Raw genomic sequence first — 19,352 nt, forward strand, 5'->3', positions numbered from 1 at the left:
ATCAGTCATGAACTGGCCTCCCCAGAGCCTGGACTCCAGCATTACTGTAGTGTGGAACTACCTGCTCAGTGATCCTGACCTGATTCTTTACTTTTATCTGCTCATTCTCAGCCATTTGAGTCCACACATACTCAAACACACACGCAAATATAATCATGCACATTGTGGGGACTAATCCCCCAAGAGTTACACACAGCATGTAAATTGGCTTTATGGATGACTAACTTTCTCGTGCAGTCTATAATTATCAGCAAAGATAAATTAGAATGTGATTAGAATAATTAAAGAAAACATCGTTTAAAAAGAACAGAACTGGCAAATGTACCAAAACTGAGATTTAGCCTCACATTTGGAAGCTCATTTGATGGCAGGCTGTGATGTTTCAGCTTGAAAGTGCAGGAAGAGTTGTTGGAAAGCTTCTCTTCTTTGAATTTGCTGAATTATAATGTACTGGATAATATAAGCTTTAACAGTTTTTTATCTTTTATCTCTGAAACGACATCTCTCACATATCTTTGAATATCTCTACGTCTTCAGTGATTTTAAACAAGTGACCAGAGGTGGCCTCCTGGATCTGCTGTAGAAGCTCTGTGACCACAGAGGGCTGTAGAAGCTCTGTGACCACAGAGGGCTCAGTCTAGACAGAAACTGCTTTCTTTAGTCCCTTTCTTATTGTGTCCACTAGTGGTGTGCGGATCAATATTGAAATATCGATTCTTCCGATACCAGTAATTTATGTTCTAGAATCAGTTCTCATATTAAAATATCGATATTTTAGTACTTTGGGGTAAATTTGTAGTTTGTCATTAACAGGAACACAGTGGAAAGAAACTATATCATTCGGATCGTCTAAACTGGAAGAAACTACTTCGTCTTACGCCTTTCATAGTCATATGCGAAATACAACTGTATAAATGTGTCGCAGCCCCTGGCCAGTGTTGCCAACTCCTCAGTAAGGAAAATCGCTCTTGGTTATCCTAAAAGTCTCTACAAGTCTCTAAATGATGTCATCGCCTAATTTGCATAATTGGTCATGCTAATGTAATTGTAACCCACGTTGTAGGACAGAAAAAAAGAAGAGACATAAAGTGAGTAAAAAAACGTCCTAAATGCATTTAGAATTTATTTAGAATTACAAATTAAATTTCTTTTAGTGATTTTTAGGGGTTTTTTATGTCACAATTCTCCTTTATTCTGCTCCTTTATCTGGGCTTGGACCGGCAAAAGTGACCCGAAATAGGCGCTCTGGGGGAGTTAGTTTGTCTGTGTGTGTGTTTAAGTAGTTTTAAACCTTGTGATCCACAAAACAGCATAACAGTAAAAGAAGAACTGACTGCGTTACAGTCAGTGCGGGAGCAGAGGCGTCGCTCATGCGCGATTCATTTGCAGTTTGGACGCATAGGTGGGAACATCTTCTTCCCTGACAGCAGCTGGGGGAAGACTATCCTCCGCCCGTGAGCACTTTGGCATGGACGAGGTGCCCACGGCAGCACCCGCTGCTTGTTGAGAAGAGCAATACGTGCTTTCACGTCAAAAAGTTAATAAGTCTCCAATAACACCAGACAAAGTCACCAGATTTGTCGATAGTTGCTTGTTAGAAAAAAAAGTCGCTAAGGGGCTCTGAAACCTCGCTAAATATAGCAACAAAGTCGCTAACTTGGCAACACTGCCCCTGGCGTGCGCACTCACAACAATGGCTGAGCCTAAACGGAGTCATGTGTGGACGTATTTTACCTCCGTAAGCAGCCAAGATGCGCCAACACCACTAACCTCGTCAAACACTTCAGAGTAAATCATATCACGGAAAATGACGAGCTTATGTTGAGGCAAACTGAAGAGGAGGAGAGGGACAGGTGCTGCTAGGGTGAGAGTCTCTCACGGAGTCCTTTAGTACTGCAGGCAGGCAAGGTGTTCAAATAGCACACAACTTCAGGTTTTTTATTTCTATATGATTATTCTGCATTATTAAGCAATAAGAACAAGTAGTCTGATGTCCTGTAATCATTATGAAGCTATATTATTATATTATTATTACAATTACATAGTGCAATTATATATTGTATTATGAAATACAATGAAACATAAAGCTTTTGTACAAAGTATCGGTATCGGATCAGTATCGTCAATACTAGGGCTGCACAATTAATCGTGTGCTATTAATGTGCTATTAACTGTGCGCTATTTGAACACGTTGCCTGCCTGCAGCTCTAAAGGACTCCATGAGAGACGTCTGTCTCGCCCTAGCAGGACCTGTCCCTCTCCTCCTCTTCAGTTCGCCTCAACATACGCTCGTCATATTCTGTGATATGATTTACTCTGAGGTGTTTGACAAGGTTAGTGATGTTGCCACAACCATACATGCCAACCCTCCCGATTTTTCAGGGAGAATACAGAATTTCAGTGCCCCTCCAGAAAATCCCGAATTTCTCCCGATTTTCCAACCGGACAACAAAATTGAAAAACCATGTTGCAGAATTCATAGCGCGGCCCAGCCAATTCCAGTTTCCAATGACTTTTCCAGCGACTTAGTTTTAATATCACTCTTATTTCTCTTTCTGGGTCGCAAAAAAACTTTTGACATATTTTCTGGTGAGAATGTGTAAACTTCAAACATCTGAGCCGACACATCGTCTTCAAACCCCCGCGGTCTTTCGCTACTCGGGTTAAACATGATATATAACTCACTTTGATAACTTAAAAATGTTATTGTTTGGCTTTTTCAGTGTTTTATTTGTTCGTGAGTAAATTGGCTTAGCTGTTAAATTATTAGATTAGATTAGAGTAAATTAAATTAAATTAAATTAAACTTTATTAATCCCTCGGGAGGGTTCCTTCAGGGTTTTCACACAGCTGAATGAACGTCAAACAGAAAATGATTAAACAGAAGAGTTTACGTCAGCGCCCGGTTATATTTTAGATAGCAAGGAGCAGACGGCAGAGTTTCACTCCACCGAGGGAGCTCGTGACGTACTACCCAGCTTTCTTTAGACCGCGAAGGCCGCGTCCTCAGGTGGAAGCAGCCTCTGAATTTGGACACCCCCGCTGTTTCCGGGCCGGCCAATAATAACGGTGACATTTAACGTATTTTATCCGATAAATAAACACTGCAAAATGTATTTAACACCCCCCCCCCAAAAGCCCTTTTGAATGTCTCCCTAGTATGGCCACAACACCTCACTCTTGGAGCACTTTTTTGCCACACGTATCACAAACCACGTCTCAGCTGTTTCTGGAGGTAAAATAAGTCTGCACATGACTCCAATTACGCTCAGCCATTGTTGTGAGTGCGCATGCCAAGGGGCTGCGACACATTTATACAGCTGTATTTCGCACATGACTATGAAAGGCGGAAGAGGAAGTAGTTCCTTTGAATGTTGACAATCCGATTGTTATAGTTTCTTTCCACTGTGTTCCTGTTAATGATAAACTACAAATTTACCCTAAATTACTAAAATATCGATATTTTAATGTGAGAATCGATTCTAGAACATAAATGATTGTTATCGGAGGAATCGATATTTCAGGATCGATCCGCACATCACTAGCTGGCAGGGAAAAAACAACAGAGAGCACGTGAGACATGGCGAAGCTGTAAAGGCCAAGAAAGTGACAGGAGAAAATCCGTCCCCGTCAACCACCGGGAACCTTATACAGCGCTTCCCCATACCCGTCGAACTCCCACAGGCACAAAGCAATTACGGAGGCTATCACTTATCACCTGACCAAAGATATGGCTCCCATCAACACTGTTCAAAATGAGGGATTTAGGAAAATGATCAACACCCTAGACAAACGCTGCACAGTGCCGTCCCGCAACTATTTAAAAAATGCTGCACTACCTGCTTTATACACGCAGTGTTGAGCAACGGAATTACAAGCAGTACAACATTTTGCAGCAACGACAACATGTGAGACATGTATTGTTTTTATATTTATTTATTGTTTTTATGTTCAGTCTCAACTGTTACGAAGTTGATGTGCAGTTAATAAGTGCAAGAAATATTTATATTGGAAAAGAAAATCGTGAGAGAATCGTGATCTCAATTCTAAGCAAAAAAATCGTGATTCTCATTTTATGCAAAATCGTGCAGCCCTAGTCGATACCACCCTGAATTTTACTTGGTATCGGATCGGAAAGGAAATCAGTGGTATCGCACATCACTAGTGTCCACTCAGAGCCCTCTCTAATATTTGTAGCATTAAAAAAAGAAGAGGAAGAAAAGACAAAAATATACAGAGCCTAGGTGGAAAGCATTCGGCATTCTCACTTCTTTGATTAAAGAAGTGAGGTGGTGCTGAAGACTAATATCACCTAATGTTCTCTCTTCAGCACAAATCTAAAGCTAGGACATGGTTACTTGAAGCATAACAACAAGAAAAGAAACTACAGCGGTATTCACAGAGCTGTCACATTACAATCTTATTCCAAAATGGATTAAATTCATTTTCACCTCAAAATATATAGAGTTGTCCTGAAGCCCCTTCTTCATTATTTTGCCTGTGTGGCTAGGTTTGCTGTCCTGTTAGAAGATGAACCTTCGCCCCAGTTTGAGCTCCAGATTGCTCTGGAACAGGTTATCATCAAAGATGTCTCTGTACATTGCAGCATTTTATCTTTCCCTCAACTCTAAATATTCTCCCAGTACCTTCTGCGAAAAACAGCCCCACAGCAAGACCACTAACGTTACCATGCTTCAGTGTAGGGATGATGAACAATGCAAGGTTCCCTTCAGACATGATGCTTGGCATTCAGGCCAAAGATTTCAATTCTTGTTTCATCAGACCGGACAATTTTGTTTTCTCAGGGTCTGAGAGTCCTTCAGGTGTCTTTTGGAAAACCCCAGAGCTGAGCCTTCATACAAACCTTATATAGACCGGTGTGTGGCTTTCCAAATCACGTCCAATCAACTGAATTTACCACAAGTGGTCTCCAGTAAAGTTGTTGAAACATCTGAGAGATGATCAGCAGAAACTGGATATAACTGACTTCAGTTTTGAGTGTCAAAGGCTGAATATTTGGTAAATTATTTTTTTTTATAATTTTACAAGAATTTAAAACAAATCTTTTCACTTTGGCACTATGGAGTGATGTGTGCAAAACTCTGAGATTGAAGATTAATTTAATTTTGATACATTTTGGAATAAAGCTGAAACACGTAGTCAGACTCAGGGAGCATCTCGCCACCTGTCTAAGCGACACACACAGCGTACACCCCTAGTTATACACAGTCATCGATGGGCGCACTAAGGTTTGTTACATGGAATATAAATGGAGCTGGCTCCAGAGAAAAGATGTTAAAATATTTAACCAACTCAAAAAACTACAGGCAGATGTTGTCCTTTTACAAGAGACCCACAGACCTCTTAGAGGTTCGAATGAACTTAAAACACCTGAGTTTCCTAATGTGTTCTCAGCTTGTTATAATTCTAGACAAAGGGGAGCAGCAATTTTAATACATAAAAATATTAATTTCACAGAACTCGATACAGTTATAGATCCAGAGGGTAGATTCTTAATCATTAAACTATCTGTACTTGATAAAAAACTATGTATTGTAAGTGTATATGGTCCAAATGTTGATGATCCCTCATTCTTTCACGGTTTTTTCAGTGCACTCTCTGAACACTTAGATGGCACACTTGTTATTGGAGGCGACCTCAACCTTGAGGGACTTTGGCCTATGCGATGCATGGCGCTCCCTTCACCCCAACAGTAAGGAATATACTTTTTTCTCACATGTTCATCACTCCTACTCTCGTCTGGATTATTTTTTGGTCAGCAGCTCACTGCTGAACGACATTTCAGACACTGAGATTCACCCGATCTGGCTAGATGGAAATGTCTACCCATATCACTCATGGGAAGGGTTGCCACTATAAAAATGATGGTCTTACCAAAAATAAATTATTTATTCTCAATGATCCCAACTAAACCGTCACAAGATTGGTTCAGATCTCTAGATTCATATATGTCCAAATTCCTTTGGAAAAATAAACCCCCACGTATAAGCTTAAAAACACTACAAATGACCATGCACTGAAAAAAATATGTTGTTGGATTTACTTAATTCAATGGTGGACATTTGTTGCACACAGATGTTTTGCTTTGGCAGCAACTTAAACAATTGAGTTAAATTAACACAATTTATTCATGTTCAATAAACCTGTGCAATTTGTGTTGATAAAATGTGACTTAAACATGTTTTGATGAAGTAATTTGAGCTCTTGAAATATTTTAATCCTTCACAATTTTCTCACTTTATCCCAACACCATTCAATAACTTTTACCCAATACTACTTGGTCACTTAAATACTACATGTTATCTTCAAATTACATTTTGCTATTATATTCTAGTATCAAATACACAATTTTCAAATGGAGGCCTTATAACAGATTATATTGTTCTCTTCCAAGATGGTTGCTGGCATCCACCAGTAACCTTTCAAAACAAAATGTCTAATTTCACTGCATTGACAGTAGGTAAAGAATTAAACTGACATTACTCCACTACTGAATCTATATAAACCAACAGTTAAATAATGTCAGTTCTTCCGTGTTCTCTGGAATCAATCACAGCAAAGAAATTAGACTCTTTCTTTTGAAAAATGTTGGGAAAGAACAATACAAAACATTCTATTTAAGGCCTCTGACGTCAAGATTCAGTTAAACAACAATTATAACTAAACAATTTGAGGTAATGTTAGTTTCCATTAACATTAAATTAGGTTACTGAATTGGCAAACACCTTCCTATTAACATTACCCATTTTACCCCAATAACTAAAGAAATTAGCACTTGCAGGTCAAAACCTTTATTCAAGAGATGCAAAAATAACATTGATACAGTGACTGTCAAAAATTACGGCACTGATCATACTGTGACATCTTGGTTCAAAACAGCAAGCTTAGAAATATTCAACGTTCCTTACTTCAACTGAATGAAACTGAAAATACCATTTCACACGGCCCATATGGGATATTTAGACTGCATAACTGTTCATGCTACATCTCTTCACTAGTAAAAGAAAGAAAAAATACAAAGAGAAATTTAAAAATGCTGCCAAACAGACAGAGAACTTGTACAGAGCAAAAGGAAAAACAAACAACAACAAAAAAACGGCTCGTCCTCATGGCAGTTGCAGTGTATATAAAAATGAACCCTGCGATCTGTTCCTGGAATTGAGCTTCAAAAATGCAGCAGAACAAGTGTGAGATTTAAATGTCTTCTCACCTAGAGCTGGTCACCTCACATGCATAACAGTGAGCTTCGTTGCAGGAGCAGTTTTGTCTTAGTTGTGAGCTTTTCTTGAGAGCTGAGTTGCTTCCAACTCCATTACCACCCTTTGAATCACCTCAAAAGTGTAGCAGAGTTGTGATGGGTAACTCATATTGAAGGAATAAAAAAGGTCCAAACAGCATGGCTACTGCAAAGGTCACGTTATCCAGATCTTGAAGAACTACTATACCCTCGATGATGATGCCAACGTCAGAAAAGTCATTGCCTGGTGCATCCTCTGGAGACAGATGTTCATTGTGGTTTTCTCAATCTGTGCAGTGGCCTCAGTCAAGTCCTGGTTAAAAACAAAACATTTCTTTAAGATTCCTTTTTAAACTCATCTCTTTTGAATCTACCAGTTCTAATGTTAGAGTAATTTAAACCAATGCAAGCAACATAGTAAATAGCTATAGCCAAAGAGTTGCCTGCCATGCTGCCATTCATGGTCTAACAGAGTTTCTAAGAGAGGGTGAAAAACATAATTTCAAATGCTTTACATTAGGTTTTTCTTAGAAAGACACCGGCCCATCAGAAATCCAGGTTTTGTCACTCAGAAGATGTTAGAATTTAGACTTTCAGCCCCACAATTTGGTTAGCTGTTGGTCTTTTTTTTTTTTTTTCAAACAAAAGCTAATGTAAATATTGGTGGGATTTTCCTTTGTTCACTAGAATGACAAATTTAAAGTTTTTTCACACTGATGTGACCCCTAATACAGGGGTGGGGCCTGTTATGGTTCAAAAATATTGGAGATGGACACCAGAGGAAAAACCCACAATAACAACACTGGTCCGGTCGGGTTGAGTCAAACGATGATTTAATGATCACACACGTGGGAGATGGACACTGTATGCAGACAGTCTCAGATCTCATCTCAAAAAACACATCTCCATAGTTTTATGAAATCAGGGTATTAGAACGCCCCCTCATGCGTAGTGACAGGTGTAATACAATCAATGTTGACAATTTTATTTAACACAAAGAATAACATTGTCTCCTTCCCGAGGGCAGACGCTAACTGCCCCCCTTCTCCTGGAGCCGTCTGTACCCTGCTGAGACACAACATGGCAACTACAAGGACTCTTTCATTTATTAAGACCATCAGTGTGTATTGCTCTAAATCAAGTATATAATATTAAATGAATATTGCTGGATCAGCTACTTCTACTTAAAACATATTAAAACATGACTAAGCACAAAATCACCAAGAATGACATCTTATAAGTGCTGTGTAAGCGCGTGCGGCCTTCCAAGCTCAAAGCCTTTGCCCTCCATAGATCAGCCAGACTCGCGCTGGCTGTAGCTTTTAACCTTTAATTACCTTGAGCACAACTCTAGAATGAGCAACAAACTGCAATGTGTATGGAATGATCATGGTTACATCTGCAATGGAAAATCATGTTATTATTCTGGTACCTGTAAGAAAGATCAAATTAAAGTTATCACCATCACTGTAATGCAAAGAATAATGTAAGATCAAAAACTTCAATTCATGCTTAATGCAAAGCTGGTTATATACTTCTAAGGAACTAATAATGGCATATTAAAATATTAAATGATAATGAGAAAAACATCCCCTCCTTATTCTACAGGCCTCAAGGGCCGGCGGCTGAGTTCACTACCAGGCCTCATGTGAACTTCAAATTATTAAAGAGGACTACTGGTCCTAACTGGTCCAATGAGGATCAAGTGGATAACTAAATGCATTTTTAAATGTTGCAAAGCCACAATCTACTCATAAAACACTCACCATGAACTCCTGCACCAAGATGTTGCAATTGTCTTTCACACAGATGTGGAGCACTTTGATGAGACTCCCTTTGAGCATTAATGTCATCCTAAAGTATTATAACAAAGAAAACAGAGATTTGTGAACTTTTCAGTAGCACAGAAGAAAATGATCCCAGACCAAAACTTAAACCAGTCAACATGCAACACCAGCATCTACAAAGCAATATCAAAAGTTCCTGTTTGACATCCACTTTATGGATATATAGTTTCCAGAACATTTATTTTTTTAAAAAGATCAATTTTTCTCAGTGGGCCAGTAAATGCATGACGAAAATTATGGCATCCTTTCGGTGGAATCAGTACTCACAGGTAATAGTTGACTGTTTCAATGGATGCAGCATAAAAATCTTTTACTGACCTAATGCAATACATATACACTTTGTAGTTAAAGAATTTTAAAGTTCTTACTGTCATCATGGCAGCTACATCCTTTAGCTTTGTGCCCTGTTCCCCCGATCACTTTGCAAACACTTTCAGCAGACTGTCAGAGAGAAACTCAGCTCCGTCAGAAACCTGTAAAGGCATGGTTGGGATGCACTGGAATGCTGCATTTCATCTGAAATGACATAAAATTATTTTGAAATAACAGCAGGCACTGTGCTTGGTTAATAATCAGTAATGTTTTGTTGAATAAAAACTGTGTTTCCAGATCTTATGGGATTAAAAAAATGTTTATTTCTGATTTGCAACCCAAGAACCCACAAGTTACAACCTCATTTTAGTTCAAGTGTGCATTAATGTGAGTCCAGTAATCACCTTTCTGGCAATACATACAGGTATAAGTTAAACCTATGGCAGATTTTGGATTTCTCAGTTGTATTAATAGGGTGGTCTATTTGAGTATGCATGCACCTAATAATTATAAAAAACCTATTATAATTAAGTTACAGAAACCTTAAGCGAAAATAGAATATACTTTCTTACCATAACACCTTGAACCCACAATCCATCAGCTGACTCCTGGTGAAATGCAGAATAGATGTGGTCTCTCAATGTGCATCAACAAAAACAAAAACAAAAACAAAAGGACAGCAGGTGAGGGCAGGAGGGGTAGGGATGTAAGCTAGCATAATGCCGCTGATGATATTAGCTAAAGCTGTTCAATGTCCAAAATCTCACTAACACCACGGTGCAGTAAATACACAATGTAACTGAAGAGTCAGTTGACAAATCTATTCACACAGAAAACCAAATTATGTTATGAGTGCCTTGTAATTAGGTTTAATGTGATATTACGGCTCTTGTGCCAAAGATAAATTCAAATGAAAAAGCGCCAATTCTTTGACAACAGATAAAACAGCAAATAAGCTAACGGCTCTTTTTTAGCATGTTACATGGCGGCACTTTAGACGTTTAACTACATTTGGCTGAAATATGGTAAATATTAATTCAAAAAATCAAGACATACCAAAAAACGTAGAGTTGGCTGCTCGACTTGACTGAGATGGATGCATTTTTTAAACCACGATCCAAAGCCCGCGAGATGAAATCACGCGTGGTTTCACGAGATTTAACGTTGCTATCTTATTGACTTACTTCACCTGAACATGATATAAACAATTTAATACACCCTTTCTGCATATCATGTAGTTTTTACACTATATAGTTACATTTATCTTTAAAACATGAGGCAATTGTGTTAAATACATGCAAGATGCTTACATAAATCCAAGAGATGGCCAGTCCCTTTTTTTCAGTGTGTCATGGTCGCTGTGTGGCAGGCAGGATGAGGACCCAAAATGCAAACTCACTGCCTCAGGGGATAAACTCAAAATCACAGCTTTATTGCTGGAAGGCAGATTACAAGAAATACAAAACTTAAACCGGGAACAATAACTAACACTCGCAGAGAGACACAGGGAAATCCACGCAGCATGAGGGAGAACGCGACCCAGAACTGAGGGAGACGCAGACATAAATACACAGAGGGTTAACGAGGGAAGTGGGAGCACACGGGGAACACAGGTGACACTGATAATCATAACAAGACACGGCAGGAGTGAACACAACACTAACGGGAGACGGGCAAAGTAAAACAGGAAGTACAGAGGTTCAGACAGGAGGAGAGAGAGCACGGGGAGAACACAGACATAACGGGCTGGGGAAAACATAGAATAAAACACAAAGAGAGACGAGGGCTCATAAATACACAGAGGGGCACACAGGGGGTAAGAGTCACGAAGGGAAAACACTTAAAGAACAACACAACAGGGCAACTCAGGAAACATGGCCTAAATAAGGAACGAAATACAAAAATACAAGGAACTAAGAATACTGGGCCCACATGGCCCAGGACCATGACAGACCAGGAATAAAGGAGGATTAGAACTGCCTAACTTTCAGCACTACTTCTTAGCCAACAAGCTTCAGTTTATCTCAGGATGGCTAAAACATACCTTCTTAGATGAACCTTGGCTAGATGTAGAACAAGCACTTTGCAATAATCTAGAGATCTCAGACCTACCATTTATCAGCTCAAACATCCAACGACATGAATGCTTCAAAAGCATCAACATCAGCTCTTCTCTGACAGCATGGTGGGAGTTTCTAAAATTGACGGCGTCTTCATTAATCCCATGCAAACGTACACCTATCTGTGACAACCCTGACATATTACAAAACAATAATATGATAAACTTTCCAGATTGGAGTGATAAAGGAATCAAATATTTAGAACATATACTAGAAGGAACAGAATTTATTTCATTTGACAGACTAGTTACACAATATGGGATCAACAAGAAAAGATTTTTAGAATATCAACAAATTAAATCCATAGTAAAAAAGAAATTTAAACCGGGTCAAGTTGAACTACAAACACCACCAAGTGTGGTTCAATTTCTTACTCTTAAACCCCCCAAATTACTATCCAAAATATACAGAATGCTTTCTAAAACAGATGAATCAATATCACTTCCTATTGCAAAATGGGAAGCGGATTTATCAGTCAGCTTAGACCAAAACTTCTGGTCTCAGATTTGCTTAAAAACCTTTCATCTAATTAGAAATCCCAGTCTTCAATTAATTCAATACAAAATATTACATAGAGTACACTATACAGGTCATCGGATGTTCAAGAGCTTTACGTCTACCAACAACTGCTCACACTGCCAAACCAATTCACCAGACAATTATATCCACGCTCTTTGGTTCTGTCCACCAGTTCAGAAGTTTTGGCGCGAGATATGTGAAGACTTATCGAAGTGTCTGAAATGTAACATTCCAACTTCCCCCTTAGTGTGTTTGTTGGGCAGCTTAGATAATGTCACTTCAGAAAAGAATATCGCCCATATGGTTTTCACTGCCCTGCCAAGAAAACAGTCCTCATGAACTGGAAAAATAAAAATAATCTTAATTCTAACCAATATAGAAATTATCTATTAGATTACATTAGTCTTGATACAGCCTCTGCCACCACATCAGATCAATTGCTCTGGGCTCCTTTGATCAGCTCCATCACCTAGTGGGGGTGGGGGGGGGGGGGGGGTCATAGTTTGGTCCCGCCTTCACTGTTGTGATTGGTGTGGGGGTAGGGACAGGCTTGGGGTGTCGGGGGGTTCCCCAGGAGCATCTTCCTTGGAGGGCTCAACCCGGGGTTGAGGTCATGTCCTATTAAGGGCTCTGTTGGCTCTTAGGTGATGGTTTCCTCGCGGCTGCGTGCAGCGGGGCTAGGGGAGGGTCTGTGCTGACGGACGTGGGTTACTGACCTGGTAGCCTGGCTGCCCCTGGGTGGGTCCGGGATGGCGTGAGGTTCTGGGGGTGCTCCGTCTCTGGGCTGGGGCCCTGACTGGTACTTGGGGGCTTGGGTCCCAGTTGGTGTGTTGCCGGGGTTGTGGGTGGGTGGGTGTATGGGGGCCTGGCCCTGGCGCAGGGTGCCGCCGGTGCATCGAGCCACCTGGGGGGCTCTTCAACTGGTGGGGGAGGCTGTTACATCTTTGCAGGAGGTCTCCTCTCTCCAGGAACTCACTCTGCAGGTGGGGGAGATATAAGAGAGGTGGAGGAAGATCTCAGCCTGGGCGTCTATTGTCTTGTGTAGTCTGGAAGATGAGTGGATGACGGGGTGCATGCAGTTTTCTCTGTGGTGGGGTTGGGTGGGCTGTCCCGGGCTCTGTGGGTCCGGGCGGCACTGCTGCACTAGGCCACGGTCCAGATGGGCCTGGGCCCCCCTTTGCAGAGCGGTTGCAGAGTATGGGGTTGCCTACTGGGGTCAGCGGGGGAGCTGGCCCCAGGGAGGGGTCACTTGCCCCTCCCTTCCTTCCCTCCCCATCTCCAGCTGCCTCCCTCTTCCCGCTCCACCACAATCACCCACACATGCAGGGCCTTGGAGTAGGGATATGTCACCAGGGTGCAGAGGAGGCTATCCCCCCGTCCCCTTCTGGCTGCCTCTGCCTCAATTTTATCCCACAACTTAGACATTCACATTACTCACACTCTCATTACACATACATATAGGATCTTGGGGGTGGGAACGCTACACGGTTTCCAAAAGACCATCAGGGTGTACACCTCACCCCTGGCATCGTTGCCCACCTCCCAATTTTAAATACACGTAGACATTGAGGGCTAGCAGGAGGGGCTATGCGCTTACCTGCTGCTCTCTGGCAGGTAGCTCCAAGCCCTCCTGGGTTTTAAATGCACCTTAGAACACACATGTATCAACACTACATATGAGCGGGCGAGGGAGGTTTGGAGTCTTCTCTCACCCCCATTCTCTGCGGCCTGCTGGAGCGGGGAATCTGGGAGGAGAAGTTGGCCGTCCGATTGGGGTCTGGAATGTGGGGCCTCCCTGCTGCTGCCGAGCCGGGGCGGTCTGCTTCTCCCCACCGCAGGGAAAAGGGTAACACTACCTGGGTCTTAGTGCAGTTTCCCCCTCCGGGGGCAAGGGTACCTAGACCCGGTTTGTAGAGTACGCTTGGGGAGTGTGATCGTGTGTACAGCGTCTCTTTATGTCTGTCTCCACGTTGGGTGAGTGCTGAGTAATTGCATATGAGAGCATGAGGGTGGGAATGGATGTTTGTGTCTGTGTGTGCCTGTATGTCTGTGTCTATATGTCAGGTTGGGTATCAGACGTCACCTCTCTGGGGACATCTCAGGCCCTCCAAGGTTTGGAGGCCTATCTCCACCTACCACCACTTCCCCTGCCAGTGGCAGACGCCCTCAGACATCGGTGCGTTGGTGGTTCTTTGTGTCCGGGGATGGGCGTCCAGGTACACACCGGCTCACTCCTTGGTGGCTGCTTGTCGGGGCCTTTAGCCTGGGGCTTGCTTGAGCCACTTCGGCCTGTGGGCCGGGGGCACCCCACCCTGGCACAGCTGGCTGCCGGAGGAGCTCACGGGCGCGTCACTGCAACCCCCCCTGGCTTCTGCTCCTCGGCTGCTGAGTGACCCCTCATCTGGGACTCTCCTCAGCTCTTTCCGGGACAGTGGCGCGGCTGCCCCTCTGTTGGTCTTCCTTGGTCTCTTGTGTTCTGAGGGCCTCTGGATGTCTGGAGTCTTGATCTCCTCCATACCTGCTTCATGCCCTGGAGGACGGGGCTGTGCCCCCCCCACACCCTCTAGCAGATCATTACAGGAAGGAACCTTTTAAATACAAGCGCGTCCATGCTCACAGGTGTACACACGGGTGCTCACACACACAAACTACACCCTTTTTGGCTCCTACCTCAAAGCACACTTGTGCACTGTCGATCTTATGTGCTGCAGAATAATGTTTAATATTTAGTATTTACTGTTACATTCACATAGATCATCGTGATGTTGTTTATTATGTTGCTCTTTTTTTTTCTTTCTTCTGCTTGTTTTTCTCTTTTTTCTTTCTCAACAGGTGATCCAGGTGATTGATATTTGTATTTTTTGTCTGTTTGTTTTGTTGGTTTAAATTTTTTGCGCTTTATCCCCGTCCCTCTTCCCCGTTGTTTTTCTTTCCCTCTTTCTTTCTCCCCTTTCTTTTCCCCAGTCAAGTCTGTCCCGTATTTAGCAAGTGAAAATAAAATAAAATAAACATTAAAAGGTGAATCAAATGTGATAGGTTTGTAGCTTGAACCCATCCGCTGGAACGTTGAAGACAATATAATTACACTGCAAAGCAAGACACAAGTAGGCAAAGTTCTTCATGTTACTCGTGCACGGGAGAGACCGGACAGAGTGCCGTTCCTTCACTTGACCCCAGTTGCTCTCGTCCGTTCTCCCGTACCACTGCCCTTTTATTGAGGTTACATGAATATGCATAGGTTCATTAACATATGACGTCTACATACACACAAAGAGTACCTTGCCTGTGTATGTGTGTGTGTGTGTGTGTGTGTGTGTGTGTGTGTGTGTGGGTGTGTGTTACTGCTGATCAAAGGGTCCTATACGCACAAAGGCACACAACAAACATCCTTGGTCAGGAAGAGGGTAGACCCCCCCTCATCCTAGATAACACCGTGAGGAAGTCCAGCAGTTCATTTATAAACAAAAGCACTTAGACTAGAACAGACGCAACTACGTTAATCCTACCGTAAAACAATGAAACAAGGTACGACCTCTTCCCATGCTCCCAGGATGTAGGTGTGCATTCTAGTGTGGAATACACACCAAGCCTTTGCAGCCTGTTAAAGATCACACAACCTATCACTACACAATTGATTATACACCTCTAAGAATATATGGTTAAATATTTCTAAGCATAAATGACAATCAACAATACAAACTCTAACAAAATGGACCATTACAGCAAGGCTGGGATGGTCAATTTGGTAAAGTAAATCCGTTGGGCATCTTTCTTCGCCTTTAGACAATAATTCTGATGGCAAAAGAGCCAAACGGGACAGGCAAACAAAAAAAAAAGAAACTGGATATAACTGACTTCAGTTTTGAGTGTCAAAGGCTGAATATTTTGTCAATTATTTTTTTTATAATTTTACAAGAATTTAAAACAAATCTTTTCACTTTGTCACTATGGAGTGCTGCGTGCAAAACTCTGAAGATTAATTAAATTTTGATACATTTTGGAATAAAGCTGAAACACAAAATGTGGAACAAGTGACCTGCAGTGAATACTTTCCAAAGATCACCTGCTTTACTCTCTCTATAATCAACAGTGATTGAAACTCCATCTTCCAACTTGAGCATAAAGCGTTGATACAGGAAAGGAAACTTTTCATCTTAGGGCTATTTTGAAAAAAATTGTGAGTACTTCATGAATATTTTGAGTTAAATAATTTGAAATTAATGTGAGAACTTTGTACTGAACACAGTATAAAATGTGTCAGTGAGACAACACCTCCACCTGTGTTGGTCTATCACAGAATGCTTACTATACTTTATAAAATAAAAAATACGAACATCACAACAACTTCCCAAACGTGAAGTCATAATGCCTTATCGCATCTCAAGTTGGTGCTCCTGTGCCATACCAGTGACATTACTTTAAAGCCTGAACATTACTGACCAAGTGGGGAAGCTATGGCATTATTGTTCTGCTACCTGTCACCGGTGGGTAAACGTTTGTTAAAATTCATATCACCAGTCTAATATTTCTGGGTTCATTTTAGTACAGTAGGAGGAAGTCTATTGTACACACTCTATAGCTGGTATAAAGAAAAGTAGTTGAAGTTCTACTCCTGTACTTGTGTCATAAAAGACTAGTCAAAAAAATTTGACCAGTCTTGTACCACGCTCAGTTCACAGTAAGGTCTTTTACTAGTGCTAGTGAGGTCTAGTTGGGTACAGGGGAAGTCTAGAGAGAGCTGTGTGATATTTTGTTCTTCTGAATGTGTTAATATAGTTGCATAGAGACATTTTGTGTTATCAAGACAACAAAAATGTTGTAGTAGACAACATTCGTCTTATAAAACGTAATTGTCGTAAAGCCGAGCGGTTATGGAGGAAAACTCACTTAAATGTTCATCTCCTCTATTTAAAGGATCTTTTAGCCTCCTTTAACAATGCTATTAGAGTTGCGAGGGCTGCTTACTTTTCTCAGTTGGTTGCAAGGAGCAGAGGTAATCCTAAAGTTTTATTTGATACTATTACTAATATTATTACTCCTGCTCCACCTGCTGCTATTATTTCTTCTGTTGAAGATTGTGAAACTTTTCTTGCTTTCTTTTTAGAAAAAATTAGCAACATAAGGAAAAACCTGTCTTTTTCAGCGTCTGCGCTGTCTGTTCCCACGCCAGCTCGGCCTGTTGTTTTAGAAGGTTTTTCACCTGTTTCACTACCAGAGCTGGGAAAAATAGTTAGTGCAACAAAATTATCCTCTTGCTCTCTTGATTTTTTACCTGCATCATTATTTAAAAATGTCTTTTACTCTACTGGTCCCTGTATTCTTACTATAATTAATACCTCCTTGGCCTCGGGCATAGTCCCTGCCTATTTTAAAACTGCTGTTATACATCCCTTGTTAAAAAAGCCTATGCTGGACCCATCTCTCACTAGCAATTATAGACCGATCTCAAAAATTCCGTTAATTGCTAAGATTCTAGAGAAGATCGTGGCTAAGCAGCTTACAGCAGTTTTAGATAAATATAGTATTTTCGACAAATTTCAATCTGGCTTTCGTAAAGTTCATTCCACTGAAACAGCCCTTCTTAGAGTTTCTAATGACATTTTGTTACAAAGCGATGCAGGTAAATGTTCTGTTCTCTTAATGTTGGATCTTACGTCGGCCTTTGATACTGTTGACCACTATATTTTACTTAACAGGCTGAAACACTGGGTTGGTGTCTCTGGGACTGCATTGAAATGGTTCTCCTCGTATCTCTCTGAACGATATTCTTCTGTGGCAGTTTCTAAGTATAGATCATCTTCTGCGTCCCTGTCTTTTGGTGTGCCACAAGGCTCTGTGCTAGGGCCATTACTGTTTTTAGTTTATTTACTCCCTCTTCAGCACATTTTGAGCCCTTTTGAGGATATTTGTTACCATTGTTATGCGGATGATATCCAACTCTATATATCTTTTAAACCGGAAGAGGCTTCTAAGCTGCGGCTTTTAAATGTGTGCTTGGAAACCATTAAAGGCTGGATGGCTGAAAACTTCCTCCAACTAAATGAAAGTAAAACCGAAGTCCTCTTATGTGCCCCAGATAGACATATACCCAGTATAATAAATGCTCTTGGTCCTCTTTCAACGTTTGTAAAACCATCTGTCAGGAACTTAGGGATTATCCTTGATCCTGCTCTTACGTTAGATAGTCATGTTAAATCTCTTGTTCGGTCTTGCTTTTATCATTTAAGAAATATTTCTAAATTGAGCTCTATTATATCCTATACCGAACTGGAGATTGTTATTCATGCTTTTATCTCTTCACGACTGGACTATTGCAATTCCCTGTTTACTTGTTTAAATAAAGGTTCTTTGGAGCGTCTGCAGATCGTTCAGAATGCTGCAGCAAGACTTTTGACGAAAGCTTCTAAATTTTCACATATAACACCGTTGCTCATGCAGTTACATTGGCTTCCTGTTGAATTTAGAGTCCAGTTTAAGATTTTGGTTTTAACTTTCAAGGCTCTTCAACAACAAGCACCACCATATATCATTGAACTTTTACAGCCCTATGCCCCTAGTAGGTCTCTGAGGTCGAGTAGTCAGGGCCTACTTGTCATTCAGTATACGAGACTGAAAACTAGGGGTGATAGAGCTTTTGCTACTGTGGCCGCCAGACTGTGGAATTCCCTTCCTCAGGACTTACGATCCGCTGATTCACTGATTACTTTTAAAAAACAGCTAAAAACACATCTTTTTAAAACTGCCTTTTGCTAACTTTGTTTGTATTTTGTCTTTTTAATCTGTTATATCTTGTAAAGCACTTTGTGATCTCTATCTAGAAATGTGCTATATAAATAAAATTTTACTTACTTACTTACTTAGTGCTAAGTTAAATCAATAGCACAAGTCCAATAGTAGCGTTTAGATTTAGCTACATACATTTTCAATAACTTGGGGTGTGAAAATATTCCCAGCACTGTATCTGACCAAATTGGGGAGGATGACATTTCAGCCCATAAACTTTATGACACTGAGATGCAAAAGTTTAAAAGTAATTACCTTTACAAGGACAAACTGTTAAGGATAGCGTTACAGCAGAGTTGCTGATCGTGTATTTGTTGAAAGGGCACGGTTGGGGTAGTTTTGGTATCTGACTAAGGATGCCTTCTGGACATCTCCATGTGGTGGCATTAAAGGAGTGTGAAAGTGTGGGGAGAGACAGAGGGGCAGGCCCAGAGCATGCTGGAAGGATAACATAGCCCATCTGGTGCTGTTGGATGTGGCTAAGAAGAAGGACATCTCAGCTACTTGAAGCCT

General features: G+C 41.1%; 1 long non-coding RNA gene across 2 annotated transcripts; it reads right to left on the reverse strand.

Moving 5' to 3' along the window:
• Positions 1 to 6,059: 6,059 nt before the first annotated feature.
• Positions 6,060 to 10,763, reverse strand: LOC146554862 (uncharacterized). Of its 2 annotated transcripts, XR_014889097.1 has the most exons (5): positions 10,728 to 10,763; positions 9,990 to 10,606; positions 9,474 to 9,621; positions 9,025 to 9,112; positions 6,060 to 7,571 (listed from the first exon to the last, which is right to left on the reverse strand). It is a non-coding gene; the product is annotated as an uncharacterized LOC146554862 (long non-coding RNA). The 2 variants fall into 2 exon arrangements; XR_014889096.1 differs by having other exon boundaries at positions 9,990 to 10,757.
• Between the last annotated feature and the right edge of the window lie 8,589 nt (positions 10,764 to 19,352).

The sequence above is a fragment of the Mchenga conophoros genome, linkage group LG17, assembly GCF_057382185.1.
Source record: "Mchenga conophoros isolate Kocher_MC1m ecotype Shallow Benthic linkage group LG17, M_conophoros_male_GT1.1, whole genome shotgun sequence".
NCBI classification, from domain to species: Eukaryota; Metazoa; Chordata; class Actinopteri; order Cichliformes; family Cichlidae; genus Mchenga; species Mchenga conophoros.